This window comes from Callithrix jacchus, chromosome 22 (genome assembly GCF_049354715.1).
Source record: "Callithrix jacchus isolate 240 chromosome 22, calJac240_pri, whole genome shotgun sequence".
Lineage (NCBI taxonomy): Eukaryota > Metazoa > Chordata > Mammalia > Primates > Cebidae > Callithrix > Callithrix jacchus.
The window spans coordinates 50,371,660-50,384,633 of record NC_133523.1 but is presented as its reverse complement, the minus strand read 5'-3'; positions in this window follow the sequence as shown (position 1 = coordinate 50,384,633).

Sequence of the window (12,974 nt, the reverse complement as noted above, 5' to 3'; positions counted from 1 at the left end):
GGAAAATTTTACTAAAATATTGAAAGAGTAATTAGAAAACTAAACGTGAAAAATGACTGTGCTCTACTATTAATCAAAGTATTGCATAAAATTTATATATTTAAAATTTAGGGGTGGGCGCTGTGGCTCATGCCTGTAATCCCAGCACTTTGGAAGGCTGAGGCAGATGGATCACGAGGTCAGGAATTCGAGACTAGCCTGGCCAACACGGCAAAACCCCGTCTCTACTAAAAATATAAAAAATTAGCTGGGTGTGGTGGCAGGCGCCTGTAATCCCAGCTACTTGGTAGGCTGAGGCAGGAAAATCGCTTGAACCTGGGAGCAGAGGTTGCAGTGAGCTGAAACCACACCACAGCACTCCAGCCTGGGCAACAGAGTGAGACTCCATCTACAAAAAAAAAAAAAAAAAAGCAAAAACTTGGCATTTATGCAAAACATATGTTATGATACTAAATAAAGAGTCCCCAAATGGGAGTTAATATTGTAGCCTTCAAGAAATAAAACAAATTCTGGTCATATTAACTAACACATAATGTAGGTTAATGTTCAATCTGGGTAATGTCCCCTTGGAAGTATCGTGTCAGATGAGGGCAGGATGTTTTGAGGCTGCTCCAGTAGTGCTATGGAAGGTGGCAGGGCTCTGGATTGAGGTAATGACAACTGAAATGTTAAAAGAAACATACATTTTACCAGTTATTCAGAGAATTGTCAAACCCCCCTATACCACAGGTTACTTATGCTGGCATCAAGCTAAGCAGGGTTCACACTCACCCACACAAGCAGCAATTTGATAAACTCTAGACACAACTATGGAATCTTGTAGTCAAAATATCAGTGAATTGTGTAGGAGTCCCAGTTTCTCACCAGTTAGCTGAACGGTCGTAAGTTATGTCAATTTGTATTTTTTCCCTCCTTGCTAAATTATAGGGTTTAGCTTCCCAGCCTACTCATATCATTAACTGTGGCATGTATCAGTAGATATCTCTCCCCTTCTCTGCTATGAAATTTAAATGTGTCTTCCTTAGACACATACACACACACACACACACACGCACATATGTGCACACGCACATACACATAGACACACACCAAATTCAGCTCTTCACCAAATCAACTGTTAAGAGGATACTGGGAGGATTCTTTGATAAAAAATGGTACTCATTGTCCCTAAACTGCTTTTGCAGACGGCATAGTTTTTTGCATTTTTTTTTTTAAGACAGAGTCTTGCTCTGTTGCCCAGGCTGGAGTGCAGTGGCACAATCTTGGCTCACTGCAACCTCTGCTTTTCAGGTTCAAGTGATTCTCCTGCCTCATCCTCCCTAGTAGCTGACACTACAGTCTCAGGCCTCCATAACTGGCTGATTTTTATATTTTTTATAGAGATGGGTTTCACCATGTTAGTCAGGCTGGTCTCGAACTCCTGACCTCAAATGATCTGCCCACCTTGGCCTCTAAAAGTGTTGGGATGACAGGTGTGAGCCACTGCACCCAGCCTTGCAGACAGCAGAGTTTATGCTGAACACCTGCTTTCCTTTTATGCATCTGGAATTTTGTTATATGCTAGGCAGAGGACACCTAGGTTATCAGCTCTCAATAAAAACTCTAGGCCCCGAGTATCAGCTGACCTTCCCTGGGAGACAGCGTTTCACACGTGTTTTCACAACTTGCTGGAAGAATTAAACGCGTACTGTGACTCAACCGCGAGAGGATTCTTGGAAGTTTGGCTGCAGGTGCCTTTTCCCTTTGCTGATTGTCCTTATATCCTTTCACTGTAATAAATTAATTATAACTATGTAGGGGCCGGGCACGGTGGCTCACGCCTGTAATCCCAGCACTTTAGGAGGCCGAGCCGGGTGGATCACGAGGTCAAGAGACTGAGACCATCCTGGTCAACATGGTGAAACCCCGTCTCTACTAAAAATACAAAAAATTAGCTGGGCATGGTGGCGCGTGCCTGTAATCCCAGCTACTCAGGAGGCTGAGGCAGGAGAATTGCCTGAACCCAGGAGGCGGAGGTTGCGGTGAGCCGAGATCGCGCCATTGCACTCCAGCCTGGGTAACAAGAGCAAAACTCCGTCTCAAAAAAAAAAAAAAAAAAAAAAAAAGAAAGAAAAAGAAAAGTAACCATTTTTTAAACGTTTATTTTTATATTATTCAAAGGATAATTTGACCAACAAATGTGAACTGGAAAATTTTACTAAAATATTGAAAGAGTAATTAGAAAACTAAACGTGAAAAATGACTGTGCTCTACTATTAATCAAAGTATTGCATAAAATTTATATATTTAAAATTTAGGGGTGGGCGCTGTGGCTCATGCCTGTAATCCCAGCACTTTGGAAGGCTGAGGCAGATGGATCACGAGGTCAGGAATTCGAGACTAGCCTGGCCAACACGGCAAAACCCCGTCTCTACTAAAAATATAAAAAATTAGCTGGGTGTGGTGGCAGGCGCCTGTAATCCCAGCTACTTGGTAGGCTGAGGCAGGAAAATCGCTTGAACCTGGGAGCAGAGGTTGCAGTGAGCTGAAACCACACCACAGCACTCCAGCCTGGGCAACAGAGTGAGACTCCATCTACAAAAAAAAAAAAAAAAAAAAGCAAAAACTTGGCATTTATGCAAAACATATGTTATGATACTAAATAAAGAGTCCCCAAATGGGAGTTAATGTTGTAGCCTTCAAGAAATAAAACAAATTCTGGTCATATTAACCAACACATAATGTAGGTTAATGTTCAATCTGGGCAATGACCCCTTGGAAGTATCGTGTCAGATGAGGGCAGGATGTTTTGAGGCTGCTCCAGTAGTGCTATGGAAGGTGGCAGGGCTCTGGATTGAGGTAATGACAACTGAAATGTTAAAAGAAACATACATTTTACCAGTTATTCAGAGAATTGTCAAACCCCCCTACACCACAGGTTATTTATGCTGGCATCAAGCTAAGCAGGGTTCACACTCACCCACACAAGCAGCAATTTGATAAACTCTAGACACAACTATGGAATCTTGTAGTCAAAATATCAGTGAATTGTGTAGGAGTCCTAGTTTCTCACCAGTTAGCTGAACGGTCGTAAGTTATGTCAATTTGTATTTTTTCCCTCCTTGCTAAATTATAGGGTTTAGCTTCCCAGCCTATTCATATCATTAACTGTGGCATGTATCAGTAGATATCTCTCCCCTTCTCTGCTATGAAATTTAAATGTGTCTTCCTTAGACACATACACACACACACACACACACGCACATATGTGCACACGCACATACACATAGACACACACCAAATTCAGCTCTTCACCAAATCAACTGTTAAGAGGATACTGGGAGGATTCCTTGATAAAAAATGGTACTCATTGTCCCTAAACTGCTTTTGCAGACGGCATAGTTTTTTGCATTTTTTTTTTTAAGACAGAGTCTTGCTCTGTTGCCCAGGCTGGAGTGCAGTGGCACAATCTTGGCTCACTGCAACCTCTGCTTTTCAGGTTCAAGTGATTCTCCTGCCTCATCCTCCCTAGTAGCTGACACTACAGTCTCAGGCCTCCAAAACTGGCTGATTTTTATATTTTTTATAGAGATGGGTTTCACCATGTTAGTCAGGCTGGTCTCGAACTCCTGACCTCAAATGATCTGCCCACCTTGGCCTCTAAAAGTGTTGGGATGACAGGTGTGAGCCACTGCACCCAGCCTTGCAGACAGCAGAGTTTATGCTGAACACCTGCTTTCCTTTTATGCATCTGGAATTTTGTTATATGCTAGGCAGAGGACACCTAGGTTATCAGCTCTCAATAAAAACTCTAGGCCCCGAGTATCAGCTGACCTTCCCTGGGAGACAGCGTTTCACACGTGTTTTCACAACTTGCTGGAAGAATTAAACGCGTACTGTGACTCAACCGCGAGAGGATTCTTGGAAGTTTGGCTGCAGGTGCCTTTTCCCTTTGCTGATTGTCCTTATATCCTTTCACTGTAATAAATTAATTATAACTATGTAGGGGCCGGGCACGGTGGCTCATGCCTGTAATCCCAGCACTTTAGGAGGCCGAGCCGGGTGGATCACAAGGTCAAGAGAGTGAGACCATCCTGGTCAACATGGTGAAACCCCGTCTCTACTAAAAACATAAAAAATTAGCTGGGCATGGTGGTGTGTGCCTGTAATCCCAGCTACTCAGGAGGCTGAGGCAGGAGAATTGCCTGAACCCAGGAGGCAGAGGCTGCGGTGAGCCGAGATTGCACCATTGCAATCCAGCCTGGGTAACAAGAGCAAAACTCCGTCTCAAAAAATAAAAAAATAAAAAAAAATATATATACATATACATATATGTGTGTGTGTGTGTGTGTGTGTATAAAACTATGTAACAGTTACAACTGTAATTATGACTATATGCTGACTCCTGTGATTCCCACTGAATTACTGAACCTGGGTTGGGCTCTGACGTCCCACGTTTCCTCGTGGGCATCGCTGTCCTCCTCACACTGGGGTCATTTAACACTGCCACTTTCCCTGGTTTCCTGGAGTACGTGCTGAGTGTGCCAGGGCTGGGGTGTGTGTGCTGTTTCCTCTTCCTCCCAAGAATTTCCCGACGCCTGCTGCCCTGCAGCTTCAAGAGACCCACAGAGAGTAGCCTCTTCCTACTTGGTTGACTTGGTCCACAGCACAGCTTGTCTGTGACCAGTATCTACCTCTTTCTTCTGACATTTCTTGAGGCCTGACTTCAGAATCACAGACACTGACAAGAGTACTACGGGTGGGGACCACAATGCTATTCCTGCAAAACATTACCCCAAGATCTCGTAATGTTAATTGTTTTTCCTGTGATTTTTCATGGAGTGGGTCACCCCGATGCAGTGATGACCAGTCACCTGCCCTATCTTTCCTGGAGGATTTTCACCTCCTATACCCCATTGTAGCTGCCAGATTAGAGATGGGAGACAGTCCTAGCAGTCAGCCAGACGACGTTAGTCACAGCAAGGATGTTTGGAGGGCCCAAGTCCCCTGTGAGTGGCAGTTGACGCTGGGGGTGGGTTCATATCATACCAGGATTTGCCCTGTGCACACCACTGTGTGAGGTCAGGGCCAGAGGCTACCTTCAGCCTCTTCCATTTCCCTACGTGTTGATTTTCCTCCGATTTCTGGAAAAAGCTACCTCACACCTCTCTGGCCTCCATGTCTCACCCATTCCTCTCCACTTGTTCTCTCGTAGTGCTCTGTGAAATTGCCATACACTTACTACGGCATGAGATGTGAACATATCCTTAAGGAGGCCTTGACCCCCACCTACATAGTGCATAGTGATCGGATGTTCATTTCATTTCTACCATTGATGGCTCCCTGTCCTATTATCTCATGAAAGTATGTATTTTCTCTCTTCTGACGTATCCAATAGTTTGTGCAGCATTTAGAATGCAAACAGATTATAATATGACCCAAATCTTTTTTGTACAAAAGTCACATGTGAGATACAAAATAAGGTATAAATTTCATAAAGATCCTTTCATTGAAAAGCTTCTATTTTTGAGACAGCATATAAAAGAACTGATTGATTTTAAGGTATCAATTTTTTTTTTTAAGATGTGGTTTCACCATGATGGCCAGGCTGGTCTTGAACTCCTGACCTCAGGTGATCCACCCACCTTGGCCTCCCAAAGTGCTAGGATTACAGGCGTGAGCCACCATGCCCAGCCTAAAGTATCAATTTTATGAGTGTGTGTGTTTTTTTTTAATGAGACACGGTCTCACTCTGTCACCAAGGCTGGAGTGTAATGGTGCAATCATGGCTCACTGAAATCTCGACCAGTTTTATGAGTATGATTTTAAAGAAAAAAGAAAGAACCATATCAGGAGAGCTGTGAGTACAAGTGGTCACATGTATCAGAGTAAAGAATATCACAGACAATGTTATGTTAATAAATTTGAAAATCTGAATGAAATGAACATATTTATCTTATAAAGTAGCTGTTCTTCTTGTATGCCTAATTTTAATATCACTGTTACATTTTTGAGATCCTCTGTCCTGTCAATGTGGTTACTTTCCATTGAGATGTTGTTGATCCACATTTCAACCATTACTGGGATTCCCAAGGTCTACTTTTTGAGGGTGATCAACTTCAACCTAATTTTCATACATACTCTATCCTCTGTTCAACAATTACAGACTCTGATACATTCTGTTAGAGATAAATTTCCCTTCATCGAGTGAAATTATGTAGGGAACCATCACTTCTCCCAGCTACTGTAAGTTAGCAAAATCCGTAGCACTTGAATGATGTTGTTACCAACCACAGGTTCTCAGGGTCTGGATGCAATTGAAATTGTCATGAGGCCAAAGGGGTTTTCCCAGACAAGGCTTTTATTGGAGCTTTTGTCTAGCATAAGGGATGGGATACAACACGAGAGAGTGAGAGCGAGATAGAGAGAGAGAGAGAGAGAGAGAGGTGACCCTGGTAGGCTGAACTGGGCAAAGCATGTGAAGGGTAGGGAACGCAAGCCAGCATCTCTGGCTGTGATGGCTATCCTGAGTACACAGCGCAGACCCAGTGTCCAGAACTGGACCTTTTGGTTGGGCCCCCATTGCTGATACCTGGTGTGATGGGCAGGGGAACCAGCGAGTGCAGAATCTGGAGTGCGACTAAGTGGGAAGGCGGGAGGATATTCAGGAAACCTGGCGTCTGTCTTGTGTTCACAGAGAACAGGGAGTATGAGGCTGAGCCACACTAGCACTGGTGGGCTGTGAACTTGTACCTTCATTCCGAGGGCTTTGGGGCCCAGAGATAGTTGTGAACAGAAGAGAGACACGGTCTGAATCAGGGTTTTCAGAGTTTTCCAAGAGGCACTCGAAGAACAGATTGGAATGGGGTGATGCAGACAGACAGAGAGGCACAGGAACGTTGGGCCCTTATCCAAGACAGAGGCTGGGAAGAGGTAGCACAGAGTTTAGTCATTCAGCCCAAGGTCACCTGGTCTCTGGGGCTAGGCAGAAGTACAGTGAGCACATTGAAAGAGGTCCCAGCTTCTATGGCCTGCTTCTGCCCACAGGCCCCCATGGCTGAAGAAGCACTCACAGAGCATACACAGGGATCTGGAGGGTGTTCTGGGCTCATACTGGTTCCAGCCCCACCCATGTGATCTTTGGGACTGTGTGTCCCGGAATTCTTTGCCTGCCATTCTCTCAGCCCTTGGATTTGGGAACCTGGAAGAAACTCCAAGTCCAGAGAGAAATACGCTAGACTCCTCCCGAGTCCAGGCCAAGGGGTTGTATGGAGGGGTTTCTATTTCTGGCAACAAATGGAAGAGGTATGGAAGGTTATCTCAAGAAAAGGCACCAGCATGTGGAATTACATGGAGATGTAGGTGAGCAGGGAATAGGGTACAGTAGATCTCCATTCTTCTTTTAAAATCAAAGAGCATGGGGCAAGAGTCAGTCCTGGAATGCGACTGCCTGAGAAGTTGGATGTCTATTAGGTTTAGGTCAGAGGAAGGAGGTGACCTGAATTAGGTCTAAACAGGTACCACCTGGATTTAGAGTGGAGAACAGACCTTGGGAGTGACAGAGGAAGGAGGACCTTGGAGGAAGCTACTGCAGTAGTGTACATGAGTGTTGATAGTGTGGACCGGTGTGGTGGGGATAGTGGGGTGAGAAGTGGTTAGATTCTGGATTCATTTTTTTAAAGGGCTACCTGGATTTTCTGATTTTGAGGATGAGAGAAAAGGATAGGAGTTAGGAATGACACTAAAGTTTTAAACTTATCACATGGTAGAAGGGGGAAAATAAATATTTTAATCCTAGCTAGTTCCATCAACTGAGATGGGATAGTCAGTAGCAGGAGTGATTTTCACTGGAGATATCAGCAGTTTTGGGTTTTTTTTTTTTTTGGGCATGTTAATAGTCTTACATATTTCAGAGAGCAAAGGTGTGGTGGCGTCAAGTGAGCAGATGGACACACAGGCCTGGAAAACTGGAGAGGGGTTCAGGATGGCGTCATCCAGAAGTGGTGGCTCTTGTGTGGACCGAGGTGGAGCTGTGGATCACATGCAGGAGGGTGATTCAGGCCATGATGGTGCTATTAGAAAGCCAAAAGGAAGAAGAGATCCAAGGACTAGGTCTCCTGCTTGGGCAACTGGGTGGGGGTGGCAGGCATCACAGACACAGATGCAGGAGAGAAGTAGCTGTGAAGGGACTGTGTCTGGGGAACATGGTCTGGCAGGTGGGACGCCTTCCAAGGGAAGAGTAGAAAGGTACAGAGATACTCTTTAGTAGAAAGATCTTATCTTTCTAGCTTACTAAAGAGTAGAAAGAGTAGACAGATACAAAGGCATAGAAGTAATTGAGACAAGATGACACTCAGACGGTGCAGCTGCTTATTCACTACTCTAAAGATTTGCTGGAATTTTGTAGAGTTTTGGTGATGTCCGGAGTGTTTCGTTCTTGCTGGTGGATAAAGTCAGGGTCATTTATGATAGTTATCATGCCTGGCACAGGGACTGATGGGGCTGGGCTTTTAATGAGGATTTAGTGGGAGAGGAAGGGTATGGCTGCTGAGGGGGCAGCAAGTGCAGCACAGAAGTGGAAGAGGGAAGAGTGTTAGAAACTTATACGTGGTTCTGGTTAGCTAATGTTGAAGCGAGAGTCAGAGGTAGGCAGGAAGGCTTTTACGGCAGCATCTGGGGCTGTCCCTGGTGCTGGAAGTTACATGTGGTTCTGGTTAGCTAATGTTGAAGCGAGTCAGAGGTACGCAGGAAGGCTTTCAGGGCAGCATCTGGGGCTGTCCCTGGTGCTGAAAATTACATGTGGTTCTGGTTAGCTAATGTTTCTGGTTAGCTAATGTTGAAGCGAGAGTCAGAGGTAGGCAGGAAGGCTTTCAGGGCAGCATCTGGGGCTGTCCCTGGTGCTGAAAATTACATGTGGTTCTGGTTAGCTAATGTTTCTGGTTAGCTAATGTTGAAGCGAGAGTCAGAGGTAGGCAGGAAGGCTTTCAGGGCAGCATCTGGGGCTGTCCCTGGTGCTGGAAGTTACATGTGGTTCTGGTTAGCTAATGTTGAAGCGAGAGTCAGAGGTAGGCAGGAAGGCTTTCACGGCAGCATCTGGGGCTGTCCCTGGTGCTGAAAATTACATGTGGTTCTGGTTAGCTAATGTTTCTGGTTAGCTAATGTTGAAGCGAGAGGCAGAGGTAGGCAGGAAGGCTTTCACGGCAGCATTTGGGGCTGTCCGTGGTGGTGGGATGCATGAGAGGTCTTGGGTAGTACTGAATCCTGTTTGAATTTGCCAGATACCCTCTGGATGCCTTGTGCTGAGTAACATGGAGTAAGTCTAGGGAGATGACTGTGATATGGGGCAGGGAGGTGGTGGAGCTGTGGGAGTGAAACTATGGGGTCCAGAGACATGAAAGAGGTGCAATCTAAGGAATGATGTGCCTGTGGAAAGGGAGTATGAACTGATGGACCCAGGGCCCCACTGCCGGGGACTTAAGGATGATAGGTGATCCAAGTTGTGTTGTAAGGCATGATAGGGAGGACCCCAGGGAAGCTGCCTGGCAGGAAGGAGCAAGGCCTTGAAGTACAGTCCATGGTACCTCTCTGACATTGGGAGTTTGGGAGGAGGATGGGCATGGAGTAATGTTTGGGGAGACAGATTGTGGGTCCTTGAAAGAGAGACTGTGGGCCAGGTGTGGTGGCTCATGCCTGGAATCCCAGCATTTGGGAGGCCGAGGCGGATCACAAGGTCAGGAGTTCAAGACCAGCCTGCCAACATGGTGAAATCCTGTATCTACTGAAAATACGAAAGTTAGCCAGGCAGGTGGCACACATCTGTAATCCTAGCTACTCAGGAGGCTGAGGAGGAGAATCACTTGAACCCAGGAGGCAGAGGCTGCAGTGAGCCAAGATTGTGCCATTGCACTCCAGCCTGGGCAACAGAACAAGACATGAGATGCCATTAAAAGAGAGAAAGAGAGAGAGAAAAAAAGAAAGAAGGAAAGAAAGAAAAAAGGAAGGAAGGAAGGCAAAGAAAGAAGAGAAAGAAAGAAGAGAGACTGTGGTTTCATCTATTTCCATCATGACACGGCAATGTAATCTTTGAGGACGTGGCTGTATAATTCTCCAGGAGGAATGGGGTCTCCTTGATGAGGCTTAAGAGACATCTGTACCACAATGTGATGCTGGAGCACCTTGTACTTATATCCTTACTGGATAAGGCTCTCACACTCAGCTCACTGTCATGGGCTTGAATTTATCTTTCTGTTCTTCCCCAGGGCTACTCTGTCATCCCATCTAAGCTGTGGGTGCTGCTTTCTTCCTCAGTTCCCAGAGCAGGTGCTGTTGATGATAGGGCTGGGTTGTTTGCACTCCCCTCTTTTCTCCCCTACAGCTCCAAAACCTGCTGCCCCAATGCCTTGTAGGGAAGAATGGGGGTCAGCACTCTTGTAGTGAGACTAATGGAATCCCTCTTGCTTGCCCTCTTCCTGACTGGGTGACTATGTTGAGGTCATGGTATCTTTGTGTTCCAAGGGTTGCTCCCTTCTTCTAGCTGAGTTCTTCATGTCTGCCTGTACTAGAATTGCAGTCATTGATGCATATAGGTGCTAGTTATGTGTGCTAAGACAAATTCCTGTGAGACCCTCATCTGAAGTTCTTTTTTGGTAACATTTAGTTTTCTGTGGTTTGTCATGTGATAAGATGTTCTGGCCTAGTGCTGGTCACTTAACCTGTCCTGTCTTTTCCTTAGGACTTGCATTATCCAAGATCCATGTAATTGCTGAACTGGGGTCAAGGAGAGAGTCCTTTGTGTAACACGGGATGGACATAACTCCAGCCATGGCAAGATGGGCTGAGAGGGCCTGGCCCTGCTGAATGACAGCTGGGCTGTGTTCACATCATACAAGGAACCTGTTCAAACAAGTATTTTGATGGTAGTGCTGGTGGCCACACCAAATTTCTGCCTTTCTTCCCCATTCTTGATACTTTGCCAGCTTGTGTTTACTCTTGACTTCTGCCACCTGGCTTTCTTGCCAACTTTCTGCCTCCATGTGCCACCCATTTCTCTCCTAATTCCCCTGGATAAGGTCAGGGGCAAAGGTGGTCATCTGTGAGAGTCACTATGCCTGGCACAGGAACTAACGGGGCTAGGCTTTAAATGAAGATTTAGTGGGGAAACAAGGATATGGCACCTGTGATCTGCAACTTTGGCCCATACATCATGTTTCAAATGGTATACAAGTATCCTTAAACAGTCCTTGAATACCAGCTACTCATTTGCAATTGGATTTTTCTGCTCTTGGTTAAAACCTTCGGCACAGAATTCACATCACCAAAAACTAAGGCCCTGCTGGAAATAACTCTCAGAGGAGTAAGGTGGAAGCCATGTCTGCTTCTTCTCATTTATGTTGCACCCATCCCTTTCTTGTGTCCTTTTTTTTTTTTTTTTTTGAGATGGAGTCTTGCTCTGTTGCCCAGGCTGGAGTGCAGTGGCGTGATCTTGGCTCATTGCAACCTCTGCCTTCCAGGTTCAAGCAATTCTCCTGCCTCAACCTCCTAAGTAGCTGGGATTACAGATGTGCACCATAACGCCTGGCTAATTTTTGTATTTTTAGTAGAGACAAAGTTTCACCATGTTGGTCAGGCTGGTCTCGAACTTCTGACCTCATGATCCACCCACCTCACCCTCCCGAAGTGCTGGGATTACAGGCATGAGCCACCATGTCTGGCTGTATATCCTTCTTCTTGTGAGGCCTCTTGACTTCTGTAACCTATAAAGTCCCAGTACTGCAAAGCAGCCCCTTCCTCAACGTGATTCCAGCTCCGTTCTGAAAACAATTCCATGTACCCATAGCGGCCTTATACAATTCCATGTACACAAGGTTATGGCCTTTGGTGTGTCAGACGCGTTTGTGATATGGCTGCCTCGTGCCTACAAAGACAGCGTGTACCTCACCAGTATTTGCTTTCAGGTTGTTAGGGTGGAGTGTATAATGACGCACCTTCTCAGCAGTGTGATTCTGTGGGCTCCAAAAGCACACTCATCAGCCCACAAGGCTTGTCCCTGTGAGATGTGTGTCCCTATTACGGAAGATATAACAGGCAGAGCACCAAGGAATACATAGTGGGCAGAAAGTGTACACATGTGGGACATGTGAGAAACAATTCCATTTCAGTGCAAATCTTTACCAACACTAGAGAGAGCACAGTGGAGAGAAATTTTACAGCAAAGACATGGACAGGGCCTCCTGTAGGAAGAGCTACAGAATCTATGCATCGGGAAAGCCCTTCATGTGTGGAGAGGTTGGGAATGGCTCCCTGGCTTATGAGGGCCTTCCTCAGCACCAGGCCACTGCCAAAGAACTGAAGCCACACTGTGGTGTACTGAGTGTGAGGAGGCCTTTCAGACTGACAAATGTGAATGTGGGGAAGCCTTCCACCACAAACATACGCTTGTTCAGCACCAGAGAATCCACACTGGAGAAGGACAGTGTGAGTGCAGTGAATGTGGGAAAACCTTCAGCCACAAGCACACAATTGTTCAGCACAAGACAGTCCACAATGGAGAGAGGCCTTTTGAGTGCAGTGAATGTGGGAAGGCCTTCGGGTTAAAATATAAGTTAGCATCAGTGTACTCACACTGGAGAAAGGCCAAAACGGTGTATTGAATGTGGGGAAACTTTCAGGTACAAACCCAAACTTGTTCAGCACCAGAGAATGCACATGGAGCAAGATCTTATAAATGTGCCGAATATGGGAAATTTTATTTTATTTTTTTTTTTGAGATGAAGTTTTGCTCTTGTTATCCAGGCTGGAGTGCAATGGTGCAATCTTGGCTCACCAAACTCTGCCTCCTGGGTTCAAGCAATTCTCCTGCCTCAGCCTCCCAAGTAGCTGGGACTACAGGCGCGCACCACCATGCCCAGCTAATTTTTGTATTTTTAGTAGAGACGGGGTTTCACCATGTTGACCAGGATGGTCTCGATCTCCTGACCTTGTGATCCACCCGCCTC